We start from the raw sequence: 24,486 nt of genomic DNA on the forward strand, positions 1-24,486 counted from the left end.
TTTTACCTTAAACGGATGTTGACATCCGTTGAAGGATGTGACCGGTTACGTTTTTTATTTTAGGGTTTGTTTTCAAGGTTTATTCGAATACACACCTGGAGGAAGCACGACACGCACTGCACCACGAGAGCGAATGCACCACGAGAGGGAGACTGCTTGATAATACTTTCCATCACCACCAACCTTTGCAACTTGTAGTATCTCACAACGACGAAAGAAAGAGAGAAAGAAGTATAATGTTAAAATGAAAGAAAAGTATTTTACTCATGTATGGGATTAAAATAGGTTATTAGTGAAATAGGTTGTGAATGGGTAAAATTAAAAAATAATAACCCTAAAATAAAATTTTACTGAGGGACAAAATAATAAAGAGGAGGTGGAGGGAGAAAGGTGTGGTGATAGAGGGAGCAACATCCCTTATTGAAACAGTGATTGGGTCGTTGCTTAGGCATGGGCTGAAGCTGTGCGTTTTGAACAAAACTTAATGAAACGCTGCATAGGAGTCCAAAGCTGATGGGGTTTCTATTTTGTGTATCATTTGTGCGAAACCAGCTCGAATCATTTGGGCTTTTCTCCCAACTCTCTCACTTATGGTTAGGGTTCTTGCGAGAAGAGAAGAAAAAAGGTAGAACCAGACATGAGATCAATGATGCGAGGTAGAAGGCTGATCAGACTCTTCACGGCCCAAGAGGAAGCCGGCCCATAATGATGATCGGACCAGAATGTTGATCGAACCGAGAAGCGGTTGACGGCTGAAGAGAAGAGAGGTTAGAATCAGTTGAAGATTGATTCGAGAAGCTTCCAAAGTTGTAACTGATTCTTCCCCCTTTCCCCCTCTCTTTCTTTCTTTTTCTGCCTTTGAACTTTCCCTATATAAAGGGAAGTCTTGTAAAGTGAATAATACGAGTGGTGGGTGACAGACACCATTCTTAGGTTTAGATAGTGCACGGTAGTGGGTGACAGACGCTACCTAGCTTAGGGTTTTCATTTTCGTCCAGTTTCATTCTCGTAGTGTAGATTCTGATACTCCTGGACTGTTGATCGAGCAATCACGGTGGTGACAGCTTGTGATATTCTTGGCTTTGCTTCCACGGTGTTTTCTACTGTAATTTTCATTCCTCTTTTAATAAAATTTTAATTTCTGTTGATTCTTGGATTGCGATTTATTGTCTCTGTCTTTAGTTGTTTTCTTTCAATCTTTAGTTGCCTTTAGGTTTAACATTCATTGTTATTTCGTTTTGTTGCATTTGATATTTGGTCGTTGTAGTATAGATTGAACTTTTAAATTCTAAATTTTAATTTCAAGCTTTGATTTGAGTTTTGGTTGGAATTCTGGACTTTACCTTCTAATATTGAACTTTATTTTCCATTATCTTGATTTTTGTTGATTGAGATTAGCTTTATGCATCTGATAGTTCATAGTTTATCATCTATCTTTGTTTTTACATTTAGATTTAGATGTTTACTTCAATTTCAAATCATACACGTTGCTTTTACCATCATTGCATTAGTTTGGTTCTGGTAGTCCAGATTACATTAGTTACAGTAGTAGTATAGGATAGATATCATGCATTGTTTTCTTTTATTCATTGGTTTTACTTAGGTATTACTTTTCTTTAATCATACATCAATAATCAGTTTCTTTCTTTTAGATTTCATTAATTTTTTTTTTCCCCACTTAGTTTTAGTAAATAAATAATTAGGCTATAATTCTACAGTTCTATACTTAATAAGTACCAAGTCCTTCGATTGATATCCTAGGTTTCCCCTATACTCCATTAGTGGGGAATTTAGGTTTTGTTGACTTTTGTGCCACCAAAAACCTTTCAACATTCATCTTCTTTGTTGGAATGTTAATGTCATTTTCTAAATTACTTAAAATTTGATGTCTCGATGTAAAAAGCCTAGTCTTGATTATTAGACAACAATCCCTTGAAAACCCTAACAATCAATTCCGCATTAAGAAAAGAAGCTTAAGACAACCAAACGTCATATTCCTATCCCTAGGCAATATTCCCTTTAGGTCAAATCCTCTAGATCACGATTCATAAGATATTTTCCAATACTCAAATAAATCAAACATCAAGTCATGAGTGGCCAAAACATAACAAGCGTCCTGACTGTGAAGAGACTGGCCCTCAGCATCCTGACTGAGGGCAGTCAGGCGTCCTACGGTGTGGCTGGCTAGCGCTCAGCGCCCCTAGAGGGGGTGTCCAGGCGTACTTACGAGGGGAGTGGCGCTCAACGCCCCAAATGGTGACAACCAGGCGCCCTTGCAATACTTCTGACGTTGAGGTCCCCTAAAAAGGGTAACCAGGCGCCCTACGGTCCTTAGTCTTCTTTCAGTCTTCTTTCCCAGTGCTTATGTTGTCCCCCCTGGGTTCCAACTCCTTGACACTTTTTCTCCTCTTCCAATCATATCAATAACCTACAAAATTGAGGGAATTAGTGATCAAATTCATAAAGTATAACCTTTCTTCACTTATTTATCAAATTCAACTAGAACAAGAGTTTAAGAAAGCTTTAAAGCCAAAAGGGATTATTTTAGTATCAAAATAGCATCACAAATAACGGTAAATTCAACCGTTATCAACTGGTTTGAAGAGTCCATATTCAAACTGTTCCAAGCCTCGCAGATAATTGATTATCACTTACAATAATCGATTATCATTGGCAGTTGTAATATGTCGTCTCAGTTTCAGACCAGTAGGCTATATACACTCTTCTTCCAAACGTTTCAAAAGCAAATTTGCGATTTTGAGAATACAGTGCAGTATGAGGAAGTTCTCAAGTGCTAGTTCTTGCTCATTGTCAAGTCTTGTGAATAGGAGAAGTTCGTGCTGTGTGCGTTAAAGTTCGGAGCGGTTCTCTTCAAGTTGGCTGAGTAGTTCACGTGCGATTCATTTGTCGAAGGAATGTTCTTTCTATTCTTATTTGTATTTCATCCTATTGTAATTTGTGAACAATATTTTAGTAAAAAGGTTAATCACTATTTATAGTGATTAATGACTAGACGTAGAATCTTTTGATTCAAACCAGGATAAAAATCATTTGTGTGATTTTTCTACTCCATACACTCTTTATATTTTCTACACATTAAAGAGTGGACCCATTATCATTTTCACGCCTATAAATTATTTTGGTCGAGTTAGGCCATGCATTTACACTTGTTTTTCTTTTTATCATTTATATTTTACTTACTATTTCACGAGTTTCTCATAGTTATTTATTTGTGTGGTAAACACTTTGCAGTTATATATGCAAACGTAAAATTTAAAAAAATCCAAGTAAATAAGCAACTGAATGATATGAAAACGAGTAGAAGCTAAGCTAACATAATTTTAACTAGCATATTTTCAACTTCAGTTTTATAAAAGTACAAACAGATTTGGTCCCTCCATCTTTGAAACTTATTTGGCACGAATGAGAGTCAAAGTGACTTTTTTCAACCTGAAAAGCTATGGAAAGAGCCAAATGCTGGACAATGGGTCCATACATTATCCTCAAACGCGATAGCGTGCAATATCCTTCACTAAATCATTCATTAATGAACTGCAATTTATAGCCATTAGATTTAGATTTCGAAAGCTGTCCATGAACAATGGTGTTGACTTGGAAAGACTTCAGCATAAGGAATTGTTATAAAAAGCATGAATAGTTCAAAAGGTGATTTTTGCTAAAGATTAATTATATTCCTCTACAATTTCAACATATCAGGTTCATTCTCCCCCCTTTGCTCTATTTAGTTCCAACCTTCGATTTCGTCCATGAATAGATTTTTTTGCACTAATTATTTTTTCAAGAAATATTGAACATGGGGAGTCAGGCATGGTACTAATTAACTCGCTGGTTTAAGTACTATATTGAATTCGGAATTCTTTTTAAATGGGTTATCTTTTGTTGTTCTGAACTGTCTAATTCTGCTTTGGTTTCAAATGAATTATCCTCAATCTTGGAACCACGTTTTATGATTGAAAAATGAAACTCTTTTACTGCTTTAGTGTTGTATATTGATCAGTGCGTACTTGATGCTATTTTTAATACGTAGTAAGATATTTTCTCATTTTGCTTGTTGTTACGGGTGTATGGGTCGGGTTTGTAATTGGTCTCCAACACTGAGTATTTTTTATTCCTGGATTTCTTATCTGTGTCGCTCAGGTGTTTTTGTCACATTTCATAACCGAATGGGGTGCTAGGTTGAGTCTCCTAGTCTCAAATGGTACGATGTTAAAGTCAGTAAATTATCGATCAGTATAATATTAATGTAGACATGCATGACTAATGTGTATATATGAAAGTCATACATTAGAGTTTTGTTTAATATGATTGTTATGGACTTCTATTTTTTAACCAGTCTAATCACGACCTAATCAAATCTTAATCAAAATCAACTGATTGATTCGAGATTACAATTTTAACCATTTTGTAATCAATCGGTCATGATGGTCATGATGTTTAAGAGGATAGGATGAAGGACCAAAAGTGGTCGGCCTAGAGTAATTGGCCAAATGTGCTTGGTCAAGAGATGGACTATCAAAGGTGATCGACTCAGAGTAATAAGCTAATGATGATTAGTCCAAAGAAGTCACTCAAATATGATCCATTAAGAGTAATCGATCAAATGTAATTGATCATGGATGGTCAACCAAAAATGTAATTGGTATTAGAATTAGACCGTTTAGTTGATGTAAATAATTCATATACGAGCATACGTACGGTACACTTGTTAATGTAAAAAAATGTTCTAAATCAATTCTAAAAATACTTGCTATATGAATTATGTTTAAGAATTTTCTAGACTCCACCTTTAAAAATGTTTTTCTCTAAAACTCAAAATCCTAATTTCTAATATTTCAGTATATATCACTTTTCATGTTACAGTGTTTTAACTAGATGAAAGGAGAATCGAAAGATTTAGCTATTGAAATAGAACGTTTAGAGAGAGAATGGACCGAGATGCTTCAAAATGTGAAACCTCCACAAACGGATGAATTCCATATGCAATGCATTTATAGGGTGCCACCAAATATTCGTGAAAGTAATCCCAAGGCCTACACACCTCAAGTTCTTTCAATTGGCCCTTATCATCACAAACCATGTGACCTTAGTAAGGAAGACAACAGTTTTAAGGCAATGGAAGAGCTTAAACTCAAATATCTCAAGGCATTCCTAGATCGAACACAACTACCTATCAAAGAATTTGTTCTCAAAATTAAAGAAATGGAAGAAAGCAATATTATTCGAAGTTGTTATGCAGACGCTATTAAATGCAATAGTGATGATTTCTTGAAAATGATTTTAGTTGATGCTTGCTTCATAATTGAGCTTTTTCTAAGATGGAATAGTAACAGTGAATGGAAGGGAAAAGACCCTTTAATGCTAAAACCATGGATGCTAACCTATGTGGACCTTGACTTGCTACTATTGGAAAATCAACTTCCTTTTTGTGTTCTTGAAAAACTTCACAAGCTCACTGGTATGAATGAGAAATTTCTTGACATTACTTTCAAATATTTTGGGAATAGACTTTTCGGAAACGAGTGTTCAGGAGAGAGTCCAAAACACTTCAATGATTTGTTAAGATCTTCTATAATATCATCATCAAAGCTTGGTCTTGGAAAACCAGAAGAATGCAAACAAATTATTAAACATGTATACAGTGCAAGCCAACTAATGGAGGCAGGTCTTGAGTTCAAGCTCAGTCCAAATAACAGCTTACTTGACTTGACCTATTCTAAATATGGAGTGTTGAGCATGCCAAGCTTGGATATACATGACAATTCAGAAGTTTTGTTCAGGAATATGATGGCATATGAACACTGCCACCTTTCAGCTACAAGCATTGTTACTCAATATTTAGCGATTCTAGATTTTCTTATCAATACTGAAAAAGATGTGAACATATACTTGTTGATAAGAAAATTATTGTTAATTGGACCGGTGATGCTAATAAAGTGGCTACAATGATTAATGATCTGAGCTCACAACTTAGCATGCCATTTTTCAATTCCCACTATTTCTCCCTATGCAATAGCTTAAATGATTTCTATGAAAACCCTTGTAACAAGTACAAGGCTATCTTCATACACGACTACTTCAACACTCCTTGGAAAATAGCATCTACTACTGCTGCAATTATGCTACTTTTCCTCACGTTTATTCAGACTGTATGTTCAATCAACTCACTATTTCATGGTAAGAAATCATGCTATGTCAATACTTAACTGCTGCTATGAAATGAGTTACAACTGATAAAATTAGCTATGTTAAATATGCAGGTAATTAATGAGATGGATAGTTAAATAAGGAACAAGAAAGTCAGTTAAGGGAAGAAGATGTTGATGATTGTATTTGACTGTCTAAGTTCTATTTGTAAGAGAACCTCGTAAGGTGATTTACTTTGTTGTTGTTTTTCTTTCAGAAAAATAAATATTCAACTTGTTTTATAGTGTGTGGTTATCTTTATCTACCTTTTAATCACTAAGTAACTTTATTACAAGCTCTCATAAATATTTTTAATTAAAGCTTATTAAAATTAATATCACTTGTATCATATATAATTATTCAAATATATATATATATATATATATATATATATATATATATATATATATATATATATATATATATATAAATTTTAGCAATGTGTTCCGGGTTTTAGTAGACAAAAATACCCTTATCATAGATTCTAACTTTTAAGGTTAAGGGTATTTTAATAATTTTCATTCTCAAAACTAAATAAAAAAAACCAAACCCTTACTCACTTCCCTCGTTCCTCTCAACCCTTTCTCTTTCACTTCTCTCACTCCAACATTTTCTCTGTCATCTTATGATAACCCGACTAAAAAAAATCAGAAACATTGGCGGTTAAACAATCTTACAAAAAATGATTTTATAATGAGTTGTTGATGTCAGTCATAAGTCCTTAAGATTGTTATATATAAAAGTTGACAAACTCACGAGCAGTATTTTAGGCGTGTAGATTCACTGTCCTTAAAGACTTATCCGCGGTGTATTGCGCAAGTCCCCTAGGATACAATAGGAACATCCCAGAATATCTCTGAGGATCTCAGAACTAGCAAGAATCTCTAAAAATAGTATAAAGAAGACGGCTTCTGGTGTGTTTTTGGAATGGGGGAGAAGCTCTCTATTTATAGAGCTAGGAAAGAATAAAATCAATAAAAGACAATAAAAGCCATTAAATATTTTACAGTTAGAGCACTTAATAAAATGAATTTAAACGTTATTGGCAATTAAAGTTTTGAACGTTGCAATCCAACGTTTTTCTTTTCCAATAATCTAACATTATTACAACAATTTGAATGTAAAGTTTGTATAGGATTTAATCGATGTAATAGACAAAAAAAATATTTTAACAAATAAAAAATGAAAATTACCCAATGTCTTTAGTAGTAAAAGTAATATAAAATTATATTTATTACAATATTACTTGTAAAAAATATTATATAAAGAAGAGAAATATTAAAATTAATTTTCAAAATTAAATAAATTTGTATTAAAGTAAACTGAAAATATTATATGAGATACTTAATTAAGAGAAAATAAAATCACAATTATTACTACGAAAAGTAATAATAAGTTAAAGATAAACGAATTACAACTTTAGGATATATAATTTAATCTGTTGTGATATGGGCCTACCCACAACTCTAAAAAAAATTGAAACATTACAAACATAATTTAATATATTAATGTCATAATGAATTGATATTAATTGATATATGTAAGACCCTGGAAAATAATGTACGCTGGAGTACGCGTGGCAGCTGGAGAACGAGACACCTCAACAACGTACGTGGCAGCCGCAGGAAGAAGCATTTCAACAGCGGACGCCAGGTGTCGCGCTGCATGGAGCCTGGAGTGCCGAGCGCTGTACAGTCCGCGTGTCACTTGGAGAGCGCGACAGTTCACTAACGAACGCCAGGTGTCACGACGAGAGGAGTCTGGAAAGCGTTAGTGGAATGCACGTGGCTGACGAGGAGTGGACGTTCGTTCGGCGCTGGAAGCAAAACATGCGTTCTCAGAAAAACTCTTCTCTCTCTCTACACGCACACTCCTCTCAGAATTCTGGAGAATCCTTTTCTCTCTTCCTTCTCTCTACGATTTCCCCACCTTCTCTCTAAGATCACCACCGTTTCATCTCCTCCGATCACGATTCTGACACCGTAGAAGGACTCCTGGTGACAAGGGCTTCAAGAAGAACAGTTCGGTTTGTGAAGCTGGACTGGTAAGTTCTCCCCATTGCCTCTGTCGTTCGTTTTCCAAAGCATCCAACTCAGTTCTGAGTTCGTGCGTCGATTCACTTCTTCAAAATTAGTAGATCTGATAGTGTCGGGTATCACCTTATGTAGTTTGGTTTAACGAGTGAAGGAACTGTGGTAGAGAGGTTGTGTTTCTGCGTTGAGAACGTCCGGTCACATTTTAGAGGTAAGGGAAGCTTATTAATTTAATTTATACTTGTATGATGTATGAAAGTATGATATGAAATGTATGCATGAGACGTATGTTGATTGAGTATGCATGAACGACCACTGTTGTACTGAATGAATATGGTTTCTGTTGGTTGAACTGCATGTTGATGATATGTATGAATTGGAAAATGGATGATTATTGTAGAGTATGAGTTGTTAATATGAATTTTATAAAGTATGTGATTTAATGAGGAAAATGAAATCATAAAGATATGAATCGTATGAGAAATGTTGAGTTAAGATAGATGAAAAATCTGGAAATGATAATTCTTACCTTGATAATGTACGCTCGTCATCGAACGGTCTTATACCATTCGGTTTTCTAGTAAATGGCTTAAAATGGAATTCTTTCATTCGGAAAGAACTCTGATTGAGAACGAGCGTCCTCCTATGAAATGCTATGTTTGAGCGTTCGGTTCAGCTTAGCTGTATATGAATACCTTTAAACTTTAAGATTAGTAACGCTCGGTCTTCTACCAAGCGTTCGCCCTAAGTAGCGCTCGGTCGTATACTTAGCGTTCGTCCTAATGAACTCTCGGTCTTATACTAAGCGTTCGTCCTAATTAGTACTCGGTCATCTACCTAGCGTTCGTCCTAATGTAGTGTTCGGTCTTATACCGAACGCTCGTTCTTATCTTTGAATTCCAAACGTGCGTAAATAGCGTTCGTCCAAATACTTAGTAAATGTATATTATCGCGTTCGGTCATTGACTGGCAGTCGATTCCTTTAAACGAAAGGTTCCCAATGTAGTTAATTACTCGTCTTGTTGTATCTTCATCCAATTGGATTCGGCCTAACATCTTGGTACTTAAAATATTCTGAATATTGATTGTATCACTCTAGAGTCAGTTCATTTAACCGATTTGAGTAGCACTGGCGTTCGTCAAATAATCATGTGTCGATTCATTCTGATTGGCAACGAGTCCTTCTAAGTCTCACTTTTAACGTTCGTCCTCTTCCTTCAGAAGACTGAACGTTCGTTATTTTGAGTATTTGAAACTAAAGATGAAAATGATAATAAAGTATGAACTTTTAAAAGGTGAACACTATATGGAATGATTTTATGATTATGGATTTTGGACGAGCGTTCCAGGGAGGAACGACTCATATATGTGGAATATGGAATTTGGTAAAGTATGACTGTGGGCATGCTAATGCTGGCTTGGTCCATCCTGATATTCCGTGATACTCATCTTCACGTAGAGGAGAGTAGTTCATGTGTGGGAATGGCAGGAGGTTCTATTCCTTAGGGGTACTTTGGATAGGGCTAACCTCGAGTGGCAGCTGTTGAGTGTATCCCAGTTACTACATCACTCGGGTGCAAGGACGCGTGTAGCTACACAGATTCATACAGTCCGGACGGTCTGTCTAGTATATATATATATATATATATATATATATATATATATATATATATATATATATATATATATATATATATATATATATATATATGTCTATGTTGTTATATGCTAAGTTAACTGTTGTGTGAATTGAAATGTTAAGTGTATATGTTGATGTATGAATTAAATTACATAAGCTTACCCTTTCGTTTTCCTTGTGTTGTCTATTGTCCATGTACGTTCGTCCTGTCTTGCAATGATCATCCGTGTGGATGTGAGCAGAAGGCGAGGTCACTTTGGAGGACGTGATTGAAGAAGAGAATCTGGTTGAAGTGGAAGTCAAGGCCGAGCCTTAGACCGCTCGTTTGAATTAGAAGTTTAGATGTTAGTTTTCATTCTGACGTTCGATTATTAATTTTGTAAAACCGTTCGTCCCTGCTTCTATTATTCTGATAGTACTGTATGGAATCTCTGTAACTAAAGTGTTTTGGCTTTTGAACTTTAATCTTAGTGTAAAGACTGCATTGTTTACTGTTAAATGTAATTAATTCTGATTTATGGTAATTACTGTATTTTGGGATGTTACAATATAAATGAATGTAATACTTACGTTTATAACAAAGACTTCAAATCCGATTTCCTCTTCCTATGAAGAGAACAAAACCATACAACTTGTGTTTTTCTTGGAATGATCACCATCATTTCCAATGGCCCCTTACATGTACCAACAACTAGTGAGTCTATTAATTAAATTTTGATAAAAGTTGACAATATTGAGTAACACATACCTATTAATGTATGGCGTGATATACAACTCTCTTTTAGACTCAGTCATCCATGTTTGCATATATGATTGTCTCAAATCTAATGTGTTTCCAAATGGTTGAATGGTCTGAGGTTCAGGAAAGTCATACATTGTTGCACGACCTTGGTCCACTATGATGGTGTCCATATAGCTATAACAATAAAGTCAAGTATATTTATTAAAAAGTAATAATAATAATATTCAAAAGTTAAATAACAATTAAAAAACTTGCATGCACCATAGTTGTATGCATGAAATATTCAACATTCTTCCTCCATCAACGACCTCTAGTGCATCATTTAAAGTAATATACAATGGCACGTACACGGGACGCCAAATCTTGTTAACTCTCACTCCAGCTCCATTAGTCCTTTATTCAACTTATGTAATCTCTTCATCAATATGGCTAGAGGATCATCATCATCTTCTGCTTCCTCATGATCTTCATGGCTCACAGTTTTAACCATTGGTTCAGGGTGGTAGAACTGCAAGACACATTCAATAAAGCTAGGAATCATTTAATTATAACTTGAAGTTTTAAATTATAAAAATAAGAATATAATACTGCTAGTAGGCCAAAATATGGCATGATCGTAGCCTTAAGCCAACCTATAAATGTGCCTAAGGCCTCCCCCACGAATTGGATTTCAGATGTAGGCATTGGCACTCGAGCGAGGGGTCTCTAACTTCATCAATCGTGACCCACACGTGAGTGTGCATTAAAGGAGCACCATGAAGGGTCTGGCCTCTTGCAATTTGTCATCCCACGGCCACTATGCATGGAGGATCATCATCAACCAAAACTCACACTAACAAGTGTAATCATCTATGGGGATGTCCTTCTTTTGTTGTTGGGACATCATCTGAAGTTTTTCTTCAAGAAGCTTTTAATATGCTGCTTCTTGTTGTTGGAAGCTTTTAGTATGTTGATTCTTGTTGTTGGAAGCGTTTCATGACAACTCTCATGCACTCCTCCATCTTGAGTTGCATCTCTTGCTTTAGGTTACTCAGCGCTTCCTAACTTGAGGCCTCTTTGCTTCTTGGTTTAGGACTAAAGTATTCCATCAATCCAATAGATCCTCTAATAGCACGCACACGACCTGGGTGGTCAACCAACTCATTCAGCATGTCATAATGAACTTAGATACATAAAAAAGTTTGTTACATAAAATTGATATGAACTATGGTAATTAGTTAAAAGTGTCTACTTGCAATTCTCTAGGATATAACTTGAGCCGTCTGGGATGTCATCTAATCATCGGCCTTAGTCCGTCCAGCCTTCACAATTCATACCTAACTAGTGGAGGTGCTAAGTCAGATTACTCAAGACCTAAAGCCTCAACACGACTTTTTTCACTTTATCTCTAATAATGCATAACCACCATGTGACAGTGTACGTGTGATGCATCATTAAGCGTTTATCTCTTATGGGCGGCTATCATTTTTTCCTATAAAACAACTAAAATTAATAAGTACAAATTAATATCTTGTGTGACTATAACAAAATTAAAAAACATATATGTGAGTCCTCAAAAAATCTAGATGCTTTAAACTGCACTTACTCCTCCTCAGTTATTTTTTATTTTTCTCAACCTCTAGGACATCATTCTAAGAGTTAACGACAATAGTGACATGTGTTTTTGCCAACATGTCCCAGTAGCTCCTAAACTTTTCTGCATGTGCCCCACTAGGAGTACCCGATTGGGAATCAATCTCCACCGCCAACTTCTCTGTGGCAATCCGACAGGATGTAACATCAGGTAACCGAGTCACAGATCTACCACGTCCTCCTGTCTCATGATCTAGAGTTTGTCATACCTGTTTACAAAGTGTTAATAAATTAAAGTTAGAACAGAAAAATAAATAAATTGTATAAGTTACTAAAATAATAAAAAGACATTTATTTTCCATTTGTTGTGATCATATCGAATTGCAAGTATTTCATCGAATATATTTGTAGTAACGATCCTACTCGCTTTCTTAGTATTATAATGTCAACTAAATAGTTTTTATAAAGAAATAAAAGTCACAATAGATAAAATATGATATTATCAAATACTTTATGTCAAAAATTAACATTTTTATTCTTTATTGTCAAATATTAATAAACATTATTATTGTATAAATATCAAATTAAATTACCAAATACCGATTGGATAAAAATTTTAAAAAAACTACATAAAATATTAACAATTCTACACACTATAAGAAAAATTGAAATTTCTTGTAGTCAAAATTCGTGACAAACACCCAAAATTCGTGAGTAATAATGCTTGGGCATTTAAACAAGTTTTTTTAGAGACAACTCAAATGTCAACCAAAATGTCTATCAATTTTGCAAACGTTGAATAATTTCACTTGCATTAAAATGTCATGACAATCAAATTATTTTTCTAACATTATTAAATAAAAGCATATAATTAAGTTTACATACAAATATTTTATATGTCTCTTTAATTTCTTTCTCTAAACTCTAATGAGATTATGTTGTATATTAATAAATACTACAATATACCACTTGAATGAAATCACACAACAAAAAATTAAGCTAATAATTATTTGAATTTAAATATAAATATTTCATTTTTTTTTAATTTTAATCTATGTTGGGAGTTGATAAACCAAATTCATAACATTAAATTATTATATATAGTAAATAAAATAGGTTTAATGTCTCCTAAAGTCTTTATTTTCGTTCAGAATCTCAAATAGATCTCCTTCTTTTTCGGCGCCTCAATTGGGTCCTTATTTTTGTAAAATTGGATCAAATAAAGACTTTCCGTCAAATTGATTAAACACCGTTAAATAAGATGTTACATGGCATGATGACGTGATTAAACTGTATTTTTTTTAATTAAAAATGAAGGATAAATAGTGCTGAAAGGGTAAAGTTGGAAATGAAATAAAACTAAGTGCTGAAAGGGGGTGTTCTCTTTTCCCCTCTGTTAACTATTCTTAGTGCATCTCTTCTCCTTCAATGTCCAGTAGACACCACCATATCCAAAATCCTAAAAAAAAATGTTTCCCTTTTCGTCCATACAATGATTCCTCCAAAACCAGCTTTCCCGAAATTCTCCATGATTCCAATTTCAGCTTCCAATCTTCATCCCATTACCATTCTTCTTTCCAAGTAAAACTCTCAAACGTCTACGCAACAATCATCCATCATCATAACTTTATTCTTCTTTTCAAGTAAAACTCTCAGATTTACAACAAATTAAAGAAACAGCGGAGAAGCGGCAACGGTGGCACGTTCTTGGATAGGCGAAGCAACGTTCCTATGTTGCACTCTGATCTGGAAGTTTGAAGGAGAAGCGGCAGCGGTGGCACGTTCTTGCTCTGATAGTGGCTCGCGTGGGGAAAGAAAGAAGTTGGAACGATGGTGTGTGGTGGCACTTCCAGTGCGGAGGGCGTTGCCGGTGATGATTTTGGCCGGCCAGAGAGAGCCACAGTTGGACTGGTTCGGTAGAGGCAGGGTTGCTGTGGAAGGGAGTGAAGGAGAGAATATAAAGGAAAAAAAAATTTACATAAACTTAAACTGTGTTGAATTCTGCAGGTCTTCTTTCTGAATCATCCTCCCCCTACCCCTTCCTATTATTTTATTCCCTCTTCCAAACCTCAGTCCTCTAACATGAACAAGGGAAAATGGAGAATTTTTCTCAACCTCCCTCCCCAATAGCATTTTGGGGCCTGCCATCCCTACAGCCCACACCACGAACAAGAATTATAAACTTAACTTTTAATGCCACGTAATAAAAAATTACATTGTCAGCATATCCTTCTTAACGTTGTTATCTCAATTTGACGGAAAGCCCCTATTTGATTCAATTTTACAAAAATAAGGACCCAATTGAGACGCCGAAAAAGAAGGGGACCTATTTGAGATTCTAAACGAAAATTGGAACTTTAGAAGACATTAAACCAATAAAATAATTATATATGATTTTGGTGGTGAAATCATACTTATGAAAATGAGTTAGAAAATAAAGATAATAATATAAAAGATCATTGAAACAATATTATACATTATTAAAACAAGCAACAAATACAAATATTAAAAATAATAATTAAATTTACAATGATTTAATACATCATAGAATAAAATTATACAAAATAATATATATATATATATATATATATATATATATATATATATATATATATATATATATATATGGTATACAGTATGAACTATTCGCTCCATCCGCTCAGGGTAGTTCATCACGTGAACAATGTTGGGTTGTAATTGGGCCAAATTATATAAAGCATGAATTAATTATATAAAGCATGAATTAATGCATAAGATGAATGAAAAAGCAGTTGGTGAGTTGTGGAAAAGGTGATTTAATTGGTGAAGATTCATCATCTTCCTCAGACAGTTTCACCATACCAGGTTCCTTCTTCTCCTATTTGCTCTATTTGGTTCCAATTTTTTGCACTACTTATTTGAGCTGGAGATGTTGAACTTGGGGAGTCAACTTGATTTTTTGTTGTTGTGAAGTATCAAATGAAGTAAACTCAACCTTGGAATCATATTTTATTGCTGAAAAATGCTAATTATCTGAGAAAATATTGGTTGCCAAAATTAAAGAGATATGCAAAAACATCAATATTATTCGAAGCTGTTATGTAGAGACTATTGAAGGTAACGATGTTGATTTCTTGACTATGATTTTTGTTGACGCTGTGTTTATGATTGAGCTTTTTCTAAGATGGAGTGAACCCAATATTTGGGAGGGAAAAGACCACATAATGTTAAAACCATCGATGCGACTGGAGATTAAGCATGACTTGATGATATTGGAAAATCAAATTCCATTTTCTGTTTTTGAACAACTTTACAACCTCACTAACGAACACTTCCCATAACCAATGAACCACTTTGCGGTACCACGAATGAATCATTCCGTGATACCAACGAATTACTCTCTGATACCAATGAATGATTATGTGATACCAGTCAATCACTATCCGGTACCACGAGTACCCATCCTTTTTTAAGATGTGTGTCAATACAAACGCTGCATACGTACAAAAGAACCACTTACTGGTATCAATGAACCACTCCCTGGGACAAACGAACCAATCCTCTCCTTTCGTCAGATGTGTTTCAACTGTCTTAAAAGCACAAGTTTTGAAACCGAGTGCTGGAAGAGAGTCCAAAACATTTCACTGATTTGCTTAGATCTTCAATAATATCATCATCAAAGATTGATCTTGGAAATCAGACTGAAAGCAAAGAAAATATTAAACATGTATACAGTGCAAGCCAACTAATGGAGGCAGGTCTTGAGTTCAAATAAAAGCTTTCTTGACTTGGAATTATCTGAAGATGGAGTGTTGAGCATGCCAAGCTTGAATATAAATGCCAGTACATACCTTTATTTGAGGAATATGGTGGCATACGAAAGTTGCCACCATTCGGCTACAAAAATCATTACTCAATATGTAGCTATCCTATATTTTCTTATCAAGACTGAAAAAGATGTGAACGTACTTGTTGACAGTAAAATTATTATCAATTGGAGCGGTGATGCTAATAAAGTGGTTACAGTAACTAATAATTTGGCTTTAAGTATGAGTATGTCAGACTTCATTCCATACTATTGCTCCATCTATCGTGGCTTAAATAATTTCTATGAAAATCCTTTCAACAAGTACAAGGTTATCTTCGTATACGATTACTTCAACACTCCTCGGAAAAAGGCCTCCACTATTGCTGTAATTGTGTTACTTTTGCTCACGTTTGTTCAGACTGTATGTTCAATCATATCAGTGATTTAAAGTAAGAAATCATGATAATTTCAATACTTAAATAATGGCAAGAAACAAGTCAAACTGATAAAATTGTTATGTTAAATATACAGGTAGTTGAAGAGAGGATTCAATAAATAAGCAAAAAGGAAGTCACTTGGTGAGGAAAGTATTTGATGATTGTATTTGAGTGTCTTAGAAAAAGGAAAACCTTGCGATGTTATATATTGTGTTGTTGCTTTTCTTTCAATGAAGATTCAAGTTATTTTCTGATTTTTCTATTTGGATTCAGTATAAAGGAAATCTTGTGATGATAGACTTGGATGTCAAATCCAAGGAAATGGCAAAGTATGAGTGATCTGTTTGTTTGAATTCAGTCTAAAATGAAAAAGATACAATGATGGAAAAAATTAAACTAAAGAATTCTAACTAGAAAAAAAAACTAGAATAAACCTTGTATGTAAATATTAAAACAGGGGAGAACCATTGCAATATGAGAAAAGAAGCAAATATTATATGATGTGACGATATTCTAGGTAGAAATTACTAATGAACGTATAAAATGCCATGAATGATGCAAGGAAATATGTGTTGATAGTTAAAATGTAGAAAATATATGATTAGCTATGAATTATAAAACTATTCAATTAAATGTTTGAATGGGAATGCAGAGCCTTTTCTGTATCATTTCCTTTGTAAACATTAATTTTTAAATTTAATAGTGAATAATTCAGTTTTTGATTTTATTACTGTTTTTTCTGTCTAGTTTTTCTTACCTTTGTTTCAATGAGCATGATAGGAAACCGATAACTAGAGAAGCACTTTTCATATAGCATAAGAGGCTCAAAAGCTACCGTATGAAATGTTATCATACACAAATTCCATTTATTGTTTGGTCCATGTTTTCTCTATTTTCTTTGGTCATTAATTCGTTACACATGAAAAACTATTTAAACACCATATTTTATGAGCTAGTATTCACTCTTATCAGCAAACAAGAGATGCAGTGTCAGCACTAACATGTGTGTTTAAGTAAGTAACAGATACGAAAGTTTAATTAAATACTTATCCACATGAATATGAAAGAAATCACAATTATGCTAAAGTAACTCGTTATTCTGAATTATTACATCTTAAACCTTACCTTGATGTTATTTACGCTGGGAAAAAAAACAAGTTAGACCACACTCACATTGCTTATGGACAAAAGATTGATTTTGCCCCCAACTAATTAAGTTTTATGGTCTTGCTTAGAAAAACTTCTCATAAACAATTCTACAAGAGCAAAATAAGAAGACAAAATAAAGAGTTTCTTCATAAGTTAAAATTAATATATGTCCTTAGTTTTGGGAGAAAATAAATAAAAATAAAAATAAAATGACTATAAATGCTAAGTGTATACAAGAAACTCAATTCACCTTTACAAGTATTTGAAAACAAATTCATTCAAACAAAATCTAATATATATATATATATATATATATATTAAAGTTGTAATTTAAAATTAAATAAATAAAATTATTATTATTATTATTATATTATTATTATTAATAGTAATATCATTATTATTATTATTGTTACTATGGGCTCATAGCCGAACGGTAAGGGTGTATAAGAGTCGGCCGACCGATGATACCTTTCAGGTCAATGAAGCGATCGGTAAAATCAGCCGTTAAGGTAATCAATAGTAATAACTATCGGGGAGTTAATGAAAATAATTGTAATTTATTGATAATTAATATTGTCATTCATTGATTAATGAGTCAGACTAAGCTCATTATAATTTATAAATATTTGTCTGACAAAGAGGACAAGTAACTTCAACTTTGGAATGAACTTTAAATTCTGATAACTATAAGATTATTACGCAAAGTCACTGACTTGAGCGTCGGAGTGTCTTTTGCAAGCACCCTCCCCACGGCTTGGACAAGAAGAAGAGAGAAGACAACACAACTGGACATTGGAACAAACAACTTTGAATGTTTTTTATTAGGGTTCTAAATCCTGACGAAACATTTTGACGTCCACCGTGGAGCCGAACGGCATCCCCATGAAGCCACGAAGAAGCATACGCGCGCTCGGTCTCAACATCGCTACTTTATATCAGTACCAGGTTTTGCACCAAAATCAAAAAGTTCAACAATAAATTTGATATTTTTTGTTTTGAGAACTTTCATGAATATTATGGACATTGGTCTTGAGTCTACATTCAAAAAGACTCATCATACCCCCGGTTGAGGTTTAGTAAAAGATGAGTGGGAAATTCCTAATATTCTAAATTTTCTCATTAATATTTTATTATTTTACCACCTATTCTAGTTATATGACAATCACATACATCTTTAAAAAATGTGATATATCATAATGTTGTCAATAATTTTGACTGTTACGTCAACTTCCAATGGAGGTCACAATACATTATTTTGGCGGCCTGCTTCTTTCTTTTACTCCTTTATTTAGGAAAGAACAGTTAAACTTTATTAAAAAAATATTCATTTTTTAGAACTTATATTGAAAAGTGAAACCGGTACTGTGCATCAACAGGGAGTTTTATTTTTCAAATACTTGATATAAAAGTCAAGGATGTTATCATTAATGAATCTGCAGCTGTAAAGGTTGCGTAGGCTCCCCTTTGGATAAATAATTTCATCAAAAGGCCTCATCAAAATGGGGAGAATAGCGGTTCAGAGAAAAAGTAGTGTTGCCCCAATGCTGAAATATTTCCACTGTGCAGTTCATTCAAATATTTCAAAATATTTATTTCCACTGTATATGGTTCAGTCAAATATTTCAAAATATTTATTTCCACGGCGTATTGTTCATTCAAATATTTCAAAATATTTATTTCCACTGTGTATACCTGATATGATTCAAGCGTTACATTTTGTATACAATACAAGAATTCGCCCAGAAACCCTCTATTCTTTATATTACTGATCTGGCTACTAATGGACCATTAAACATCATGCGGAATGAGGTAACACATCATATGTGATGAGAAAAATGGGGTTTTATCGTTATTGTTATTGTTTAACGATAATTGTTTGGTGAGACAAAAACAGTATTACTACAATGGTAGAAAACATTCTGAAATAAATGAAAAAAATTTCAGAAAAGATGTTTCTGGTCTAAGCATTTCCGGAGCGTCGAGGCTGATGCGAAAAGATGATCCTCAGAAGATTCGAAACCGTGTGAGGTTTTCCTAGCATCGCCGCAAATGTGTTAGGGTCTGCAATCAGATAAGCAAGCCTTCTCGCGGACTCCGTGTTATACCGTCGTCCACAACTCCTGCGACGAATGCGACGCCGTCTGTTGGCCTCGATCGGTGACGACAAAAAGTCTCACTACCAACATTAACCAACTTCTGCACTTGAGAGCTCTTGACTTTGCTCAATCATACACATATTTTGATAATTACTTTCTATATAATTATTCTAAATTTATTTTATTATTCTTAGCGGAATAATTTAATTTACATCTTAATTTAAGATCCTATTATGTGCTTTAGTTATTTCAGAAAAACGGGCTCGGTAAATGAGCATCTTTGTTCACATAATGCTCAAAAAACCATAGTGCTTCCATTACAGTTATCATGGGCATGCTGCTATAGTGGAAACTAGAAACTCCTGGAAGAGTCGTCCGACATCGAGAACTCCCACCCAGTTCGTCAACCACTGCTTAACAGCGGCAAATGGATATTTTTATTTAAATATAAATTATATTTTTATTATATCTAGCACGTCACAAGACTTTGAGACTCTAAAGTAGTTACATTTCGATCGAGCGGTCACGTTTATATTCTTGATATTGTCTTGAAGGTCATAAGACTCTAAAGCAGTTACAACAAGACCGAACAGTCTCACTCGATCGGTCGTCTGGCCTCAACTCAAACTAAATTTTATTAGCTACATTTTTCTTACCGTTCAAAATTCTAGTGTTGTTTTTCTTTGGTGCAGATGACAGGACTCTGTATACAAACTACTTGGCCAACTTTGAGCAACCGATCGGCAGGGAACATTTTTCAACTCGGTGAGGCAGTCTCTTCGTGAGCTCTCACCTAGGTCTTAGGGCACATTCCTAGTAAACTCCTAAGACCTAAACCAAGCAGGTGAGGCAGATTTTTTTCGTGAACTCTCACCTTGGTCTTAGGGCACGCTCCTAGTGAACTCCTAAGACCTAAACCGAGCAAGTGAGGAAGATTTCTTTCGTGAACTCTCACCTTGGTCTTAGAGCACGCTCCTAGTGAACTCCTAAGGTCTAAACCGAGCAGGTGAGACAAATTTCTTTCGTGAATGCTCACCTTGGTCTTAGGGCACGCTCTTAGTGAACTCCTAAGACCTAAATCGGGCAAATGAGGCAGATTTCTTTCGTGAACTCTCACCTTGCTCTTAGGGCATGCTCCTAGTGAACTCGTAAGACCTAAATCAAGCGGCGAAGCAAGCTCTTTCGTGAACTCTCGCCTTGGTCTGGGAACACTTCAAAGGAACTCTTACTGCAAAACTCGTTCAGACGATAAAGAATGCATGCTAGTATGAATTGAAACTTAGGTAAAATTCTCTTCCAATCGATATAACTTTATAAACCCAACGCAATATCAAAAATTTTGTTAGGGCTTGGAAGGCTTATGTTACTATGGGCTCATAGCCGATCGAACGGTAAAGGTGCAGAAGAGTCGGCCGACCGATGATACCTCTCAGGTCAATGAATCGATCGGTAAAATCAGTCGTTAAGGTAATCAATAGTAATAACTATCGGGGAGTTAATGAAAATAATTGTCATTTGTTGATAATTAATATTGTCATTCATTAGTGATTAATGAGTCAAATCTAACCGTAAGCTCATTATAATTTATAAATATTTGTCTGACAAAGAGGACAGGTAACTTGAACTTTGGAATGAACTTTGAATTTTGATAACTAAATCTTGATTACAAGATTATTACGCAAAGTCACTGACTTGAGCGTCGGAGTGTCTTTTGCAAGCACCCTCCCCCGAGGCTTGGACAAGGAGAAGAGAGAAGACAACACAACTGGACATCGGAACAGATAACTTTGAATGTTTTGGATTAGGGTTCTAAAATCCTGCAGTGGGAGCATGAGGAGAACACCGAACGGTTGGATGAACCAAACTACTACTTTGAATAATGAGTGAATAAGTGTTCGAAAAGATAAGCTTTGGAGGAAGAGAGAGAAAAAAAATATTTAATAAAGATGTAGAAAAGAGAGAAAAAGCAGGGACATTGCAGGAAAAGCACAGGAGAGAGAAGAAAAAGTGTAGATTTCTTTGCCATGTCAATTGTAAGTTAACTCTATTTATGCCAATTTTGTTGAAAATAGAATGGCTTAATTTCTCACACCAAGAGGGGGTGAATTGGTGAAATATAAAGACAACGTTTTCTTTAAATCTTTTTTGCAAAGTTGATGCCTTTAAAAGCTTTCTTGAAACGCAAGGAAAAAGATTTCTTTATGCAGTGGAAATATAATCGATTTAATGCAGTATGCAGTCGACTGAATACAAAGTGCAGGGATAGAAAGATCAAACACTGGGTTTTTATACTAGTTCGACCAAGCGTACATCCAGTGTCCTTCCAACCACATGAAGCCAATGCACTATAATGATCAAGGTTTTTACAACAAGATTTTTATAGCGACCTCACGTTAAAAATATAAAACACCTCTCTAACCCTCTAATCAAAATATAGGCATATACAAAACAGACTAGCAGCAAGAATCCCCTCTCCTGCAGTCAAACCCTTTGAGCCACCCTCAAAGTCAAGAACGCAGCACGCTCTTCTTCTTGTAATAACAACAGGGAAACCACAAACCAATCTTTTCAAGATTGTATCCTCTGATCTTTCAGTAACACTTAAATGTGCAGATATGAACATCACGGTCACTTCTTGTTTCTTGAAGCTTTTTCCCTTTCTCTGTAAGAATGCACTCTCTGCAAAATATCACAAAACTGTTAGAATCACAAAAGTTCTTACAGAGATCAAGTTCGCGTCAATTTATAGATTTTCACAATTCATACGCATTTTAATCGACTTAGCTACTAATGCAGTTGAATGTAACAATTCAGTCAAAGCAGTTAGCAGCAATTAATGCATTTAATTGAATGTGCAATTAATGCAATCGAACCACAATAAATGTTTGGTCAACATATATAAAAATATAGTCGTTGTAACATTTAACACAAGCATTAATAGAATTTCAAAACTGTAATAGACTTAGTCGAATGCAAATTGCATATAATCGGCTATGTAACACAATTAAACAGAGTTTTGAAAAACTTCTTCTTTGAAAATCCTCACAGCACACTTTGAACAAGTTTATGCAAAGCCAGAAGTTTTAATCGACTCACTCCATAATGAAGTCGACTTAAAACTGTTGTTTTGCCACACAATAATAAGTTCAGTATAAGTGCTTGTGGTTTTCTTTCTATAAAACATCAAACATGCATTCACCAATAAAATCAATTATATAGCACAGTGAAATGCAATTTATCAACACAATCATGTTCTCCATGCTTTGAACGGATTTATACATTGATTAAAACATGTAGCATGTAAGCAATAGAACATATAATACATAAACATCACGTGTTATTAATTATGTTGTCATCATCAAAAACCAAAAGCTCTAAGATTGTAGGTTCAGCTAAACCAGTGTTCTTCCTATCAACAATCTCAACAATCTCTCTCTTTTTTTATGATGCACAACCATGATTAATAAACAACCACGTTGTACAAATCTAATCATATCATGCCAAAATGTATCAGTGCAAATGATTAGCAAATATATCAGATCATGTATCAAAGCAAAACATTGCAAACATTTTGAGATATTCTCATTTGATTCAGCTTAAAAAATTATCAATTCATAACAGAGCACAAGTGATTCATATTAGAGCACAAACAAAATATCAAATCATAATATGAATATCAGAGACACTATCAGATTATTCTCCCAGCATTATCAGAAAATTTAACACAGAAAACTATTTTTCCCAACATCAGCAAAAAAGGTATACCATATGATAATGATATGCTGACAGACATTTATTCAGAGATGCATTAATAAATAATATTAATCAAACAATGATGCTCCCTCTGTCATAAATAATCACATGATAAAGATATAATCTCCCCCTAAAGTGTAGGCATGTGAAATTATCTAAGATTCATATGCAATGCTCCCCTGTCATTATGCATGTTTTATAATCAAAATATAAATGCACAATGCAGTTTTCATAGAACATTTCATAGCAAGTATAAACATGTGACAGTATTGTATCATATCAGAAATTGTGCAACTACATCAATGTAGCTTAGATACAATATCAATCAACAATCTCAATATTATCTCAAGTAATTTCAATCAAATATAAGATAAGAGATATATTGAAAATGAAACAAACAACAATATATGAAGTAAAGTAACCAAATTCCAATTCATGGAATTTATAACCCCTGTTAAAATGGTAATCGGTTGATCCATTGTTGTAATCGATTTCATTGCTTTCCATTTGAGTTTTATCTCCAGTAGTTATTCCAGAAGCAATGTTCTTGCAAAACCTTTCAAGATATTTCCAGATCAAGCATTTTAGAATTATTGTAATGCAAGAAATATTACAAATATAATTTGTGTATGTAAATGTATAAGTGCAATGATAAACAGTAAATTAATCAACTTCATACACCACACGATCGATTTCAATCAGATATAAACAATTACTCAACTTAAAACAAACTCTGATTTCATTGATGTGAAATAGGATTACAAACAGATGATATCAAAACAAAATGGCATACAAAGCCATTTACAAAACAAGTACTAAAAACAAACAAAACATTAAACAAGCAAACTTAGATCTAACAAAAAAACAACAACCAAACAACAAGACAGACATTCCTTGTAACCCTATTCTGAGTCAGATGTTTTCATAGTATCCTCTTCAGAAATGTTGTCTTCTCTTTGTTGTTGAACTGCATCATATTTCCTTTCCCATTAATCAATCCTTTTATTTAGATATCTAAATTGATCAACCACATATCTTTCAAAGTTGGTTTGAGGAACAAAATTTCTTCTGTCA

General features: G+C 34.2%; 1 long non-coding RNA gene and 2 pseudogenes across 1 annotated transcript; all 3 read left to right on the forward strand.

Moving 5' to 3' along the window:
- Positions 1–530: 530 nt before the first annotated feature.
- LOC128193605 (uncharacterized) lies at positions 531–10,370 on the forward strand. Its single transcript, XR_008244955.1, has 3 exons — positions 531–1,105; positions 2,678–4,219; positions 10,119–10,370. It is a non-coding gene; the product is annotated as an uncharacterized LOC128193605 (long non-coding RNA).
- Positions 4,219–6,404, forward strand: LOC108343958 (UPF0481 protein At3g47200-like; annotated as a pseudogene).
- A 5,038-nt stretch (positions 10,371–15,408) lies between the features above and the next one.
- On the forward strand, positions 15,409–16,425 carry LOC108344408 (UPF0481 protein At3g47200-like; annotated as a pseudogene).
- The last annotated feature ends 8,061 nt before the right edge of the window (positions 16,426–24,486 follow it).

Source organism: Vigna angularis, chromosome 8 (genome assembly GCF_016808095.1).
Source record: "Vigna angularis cultivar LongXiaoDou No.4 chromosome 8, ASM1680809v1, whole genome shotgun sequence".
NCBI lineage: Eukaryota > Viridiplantae > Streptophyta > Magnoliopsida > Fabales > Fabaceae > Vigna > Vigna angularis.